This window comes from Penaeus vannamei, chromosome 1 (assembly GCF_042767895.1).
Source record: "Penaeus vannamei isolate JL-2024 chromosome 1, ASM4276789v1, whole genome shotgun sequence".
Lineage (NCBI taxonomy): Eukaryota > Metazoa > Arthropoda > Malacostraca > Decapoda > Penaeidae > Penaeus > Penaeus vannamei.
The window spans coordinates 21,861,967-21,866,966 of NC_091549.1; the positions used below are offsets into that span (position 1 = coordinate 21,861,967).

At 49.3% G+C, this 5,000-nt stretch overlaps 1 protein-coding gene across 2 annotated transcripts in view; it reads right to left on the reverse strand.

The window, feature by feature from the left end:
- The window catches only part of LOC113812963 (uncharacterized), an 82,047-nt gene that overhangs the window by 53,950 nt on the left and 23,097 nt on the right, over positions 1-5,000 (reverse strand). The window contains exon 1 of one of the 2 annotated variants that reach the window (XM_070120902.1): positions 3,366-3,792. The exons of the other annotated variant lie outside the window; for it this stretch is intronic. The gene's annotated coding sequence lies outside the window, so the exon portion shown is untranslated. Of the gene's footprint in view, positions 1-3,365; positions 3,793-5,000 lie in introns of those variants that run through there. 2 annotated transcript variants of the gene reach the window in all.

Below are 5,000 nucleotides of genomic sequence, written 5' to 3' on the forward strand. Positions count from 1 at the left end.
TAATTTCCATTTTCCTTCCTCTCCATGTTCTCCCTTTCTCTCCGATTACAGCTTACAGTACATTATTCATGCACAGAAAGGCCATTGTGAAAAGCAATTGTCAACAAAGAAAAAAAACAAGGGTAAGCTGAGGATCTTATCCTCGCATCTTTCAAATGCATCTCTATTACACGTATATACTCATATGTACGTTACACACACGTACACGTATACGTATATGTACACATGTTACACATACATGTTACAAGCACATGCACACGTTCATGCTCATGCCCTTGCCCACGTATGCGCGCGTGTACGTACACATACAAGCACACACATACAAGCACACACACACACACACACACACACACACACACACACACACACACACACACACACACACACACACACACACACACACACACACACACACACACACACACATATTCACGGTCTAAAAACAACATACAAAGAAACGAATGCCTGTTCCAAGCAGAGACCCGCCCCTCCCCCCGCCCCGCCCGGGCACGCCGTCCTTCGCAACAGCCTGCCACGGAGCCGCAGCGGACGAGTTAACACAGAGAACCGCGTGTCAATATTAAAGCTAGGAGTGCTTTAAGCCGCGTATCAATCCGAGGGGTTTGTGCGAGTCCAAAATCTGAATAGCGGACGCAAGGTGCCAAAAAAGAGTGCCAGGTTATTATGGTCCACAGAGACTAAAATAAAATGTTAGCGTAAGCAAAATGACAAAAAACAAGACGTCATCACCCCCCCCCTCCCCGAACTCTATTCTTTGTCGTCGTTGTTTGTGCATTTCCCTTCGCAAATGCAAATAAGCGAGGAACAGCTGGTTCTGATCGGCAGGCACTTCCACCGTTCCTCTACGAAGAAGTAAACATTTACACAACGCGGTTTCATCAAAATTTACAGATACGTTAAGCAAACTGTTAGGGCGAATCCTTGTATGTTTACTGCATGCATGTTTGTAGGAGTATACAAGTGTATGAGTATGTGTATATACATGTATTCGCCGCCTGGTGACGAGCACGGCGGCACTATCAACAGGGCGCCATAAATAACAAGCCGCTTATCTCAATCTCATAATCACCGGCCGTCCTGTTGTAAAACAAATAAGCGGCCCCCCGTAGTCGCTTGTGTTTACCCTTCGATTTCGCAGTATTTTGAATACGCATTTGCTTCAAGAACCTTAATATTCACATTGTTATCTACCTTTATGATAATTCCATATCGAACACACACACACACGCACACACACACACACACACACACACACACACACACACACACACACACATATATATATATATACATACATACATGACCTCCATCCCAACTCCCCACTCGCGCAGTTTATCCCATCCATCATTTCGGATTTTGTGAAGCTGTCTGCATCCTAACGAAACTTCCCATGAGGCTCTCAAACTCGTCCAAATTTCGCCCGAGAGTTTGCGCCACAAAAGTGTCTTTCCAAAGCAGCGATACTTCTGGGCGTCAAGCTCTCGGAAACCCGGAAGAACTCAGGGTGTGCCGGGCCGGGTCATCTACCAGTTCATCTACCGGGTCATCATCTACCGGGATTCATATGGGACCTCTTACCGAATTTCCTACCACGTCATCTAGAGGATATCCTACGAGTTTTCCTTCAACCAGGACCACCCCCGCAGCGGCACGGAGGACCAAGAACTGATCCTTTAAGACGAGAATTTTTAAAAAGCCGAAACCATTCTAAAAGCCCGTTTTTGTGAAAGAATGGGACACAAGAGAGGTTCTTTCAGGGAATATTAAGACTTGGCTTTGTTTACTTTGACGCTTGAGATATCCCGCGAGGGAGGATAAAGGGAGGAGGGAGGAGGGAAGGGGAACGGAGGAGGAAGAAGGAAGGAGGGAACAAGAATGCAGGAGGGAGGAGGAGGATGGGAGAAAGGGAGCGAGGAAGGAGGAAGGGAGGTAGGGAGGAGAAATGGAGGGAGGGAGGAGGAGAAAGGGAGGGAGGGTTTGGGGAGATTTTCCTGACACAGGAAAACACGCATGGAGATAAGGACTTCCGCTTAGCATCGCTGCATAAAATAACTTCTGTTATTCAAACAAAATAACACAGGTTTTACAGTATTCCCGGCGAATCATATTTCTGTGACCTATTTCAATTCAGGTATAAAAGAATTAAAAAAAAACAAAAACATATGTCTATCATAATACACGGCGCTAATCTCACAAACTAAGCTAGATACACGAAACACTTGCAATAACACACCATTACGTAAGACGTCTATAAAACACATTGCATAATGCAGACACAAACAATACGACACAACTTGCATTTCCTCAAGCAATTCACATCAGGTTTGTTTGTTTGTTTTTCTGATCTTTTCTGAAAATATCACAGTCCATTTTTGGCTACAACATTGTTGCAGCCTTTATGAAAGATGCACTGTGCACCCTAACACTACACTAATACCAAACACTTAAGCCACATCCACTCTTGCATTGCAATTGCACCGATAGTCATAGGAAATATCCACTGCGTCGCAACAAATCGTTTCTTTTTCTCTTTTTCTCTTTCTTTTTTGCGAATGACATTTCAAAATACACCAATCATGAACCGTGAAAAAAACATTTGGTATTACAACTGGATTTCCATGCCTGCAACAGACTGTCAAATTCACAACACGAACACATTTCCTTTCTTTCGTATCGTTGTTGTTCACGTTTAAAACACAAGACAAGGATAACAAGGGCAGATTTCCCACCGAAATCTGCATATATAACAAGGCCAGCACTCAAGCCTGAAAGGGGGACAGCATAAGGGGGAAGAGATAGGAGAATTCCATTAGAGAAAGAGATAGAAAGAGAAGGAGAGAGAGGGAGAGAGAGAGTGTAAAAGGAACAATGGTACAGGTATTCCATCTCTCTCCCTCTCTCTCTCTCTCTCTCTCTCTCTCTCTCTCTCTCTCTCTCTCTCTCTCTCTCTCTCTCTCTCTCTCTCTCTCTCTCTCTCTCTCTCTCTCTATTTCCCCGTCATTCTCTCACTTTCTCCGTCATTTCCCCCATCTCTTCCTCCCTCGACACTTCCTCCTTCATTTCCTTGGGGGAAGCGGGGGAGCAGTAGGAAAGGGAGAAGAATGAGGAGGAGGAGGAAGAAAGGACGAGGGCGAGGAGGAGGACGAGGACGAGGAGAAAGAGGAGGGATCACTTCGTATCGGCGCTTGGGCCACGACACGCGAAGGAGCTCCTCCGCCCCCAGACGCGCCGAGAGTCCTCTTCCTTCCTTCCTGCACCAGAAAGCTGCGTGTCTCCGCCGTCGTCGTGGAGGCGGGGGGAATGCAGGCACTCGCCCTACGACCGACGAACCACGTGGGTCTCACCTCGGCCTTCGACGCGACAACGTGCAGCGCCACCGAGAGTGTGTCACCAACTGTGATCCTCGCCACACATCACCTCGGCTCTCTCGGTGGGGCGTGGGGAGGGGAGGGCCACAGGTGGGAGGAGAAGGGAGGGGAGGAGGAGGAGGGCGGGATGGGGACCTGTCGGCGCACGTGCACCCTCCCTCACACTCCTCCCGCAATCTCAGCCTGCATCCTCCTCACTCCTCTTCGTCTTCTCTCTCTCCCTTCTTGTTAATCTCCGTCTTTAAGCTTTTCTTACCACTTCTCTCCCTCCATTTAATACACATTCTAATATCATCATGCTCTACTTACTTCTCCTTTTCCAATCCATCTTCTCCCTCTTTAAATTTCCCTTTTCGGTTCTCCTTTCCCTTCACCTTTACATCTCCTTTCTCCCTTTCCGCTTCCGCTACCAATTTCCTTTCTCCATCTCCGCTTCCCCTACCCATTTCCTCTCTCCCTCTCTACCCCCTTCCCCTCATCGACCCATTTCCTCTCTCTCCTCTCCTTTCCCTACCCATTTCTCTCTCTCCTCCTCTCCCTTCTTCCCTAGCCCATTTCCTCTTTCTCCCTCTCCCCCTTCCCCTACCCATTTCCTTTCTCCCTCTGCCCTTCCCCTACCCATTTCCCTTCCTCCTCTCTCCTCCCTCCTTCCCTTACCCATTTCCTCTCCCCCTCTCCCCCTTCCTCTACCCATTTCTCCTTTCTCCCTCTCCCCTTCCCCCCTCACCCATTTCCTTTCTTCCTCTCCACTTCCCCTACCCATTCCCTCCTTCTCCCTCTCTCCCTTCCTCTACCCATATCCTCTCTCCCTCTCCCCTTCCCCTACCCATTTCCTTTCTCCCTCTGCCCTTCCCCTCACCCATTTCCCCTCTCCCTCTGCCCTTCCCACTACCCATTTCCTCTTCTCCTCTCTCCCTTCCCCTACCCATTTCCTCCTTTCTCCTTCTCCCCCTTCCTCAACTCCATTTCCTTTCTCCTCTCTCCCCTTCCCCTACCCATTTCCTTTCTCCTCTCTCCCTTCCTCTCTACCCATTTCCTTTCTCCCTCTCCCCTTCCCCTACCCATTCCCTTCCTCCCTCCTCCCCTTCCCCCTACCCATTTCCTTCCCTCCTCTTCCCTTCCCCTCACCACATTTCTCTCTCTCCCTCTCCCCTTCCCCCTACCCATTTCCCTCTCTCCCTTTCCCCTTCCCCTACCCATTTCCTTTCTCCCTCTCCCCTTCCTGTACCCATTTCCCTTTTCTCACTCTCCCCTTCCCCTACCCATTTCCCCTTTCTCGCTCTCCCCTTCCTCTCACCCATTTCCTTTCTCCCTCTCCCCTTCCCTACCCATTTCCTTTCTCCCTCTCCCTTCCTCTACCCATTTCCTTTCTCCCTCTTTCCCCTTCCCCTCTACCCACATTCTCTTCCTTCCTCTCCCCTTCCCCCTACCCATTTCCTTTCCTCCCCTCTCCCCTTCCCCTACTAATCTCTCCTCTCCCCTTCCCTTACCCATTTCCTTTCTCCCTCTCCCCTTCCCCTTCCCCTTCCCCTTCCCCTTCCCTATCCCTTTCTCTTTATCCTTTCCCCTTCCCTCTTCCCTCTCTTCGCTCGCCACCCCTCGCGCGACCGA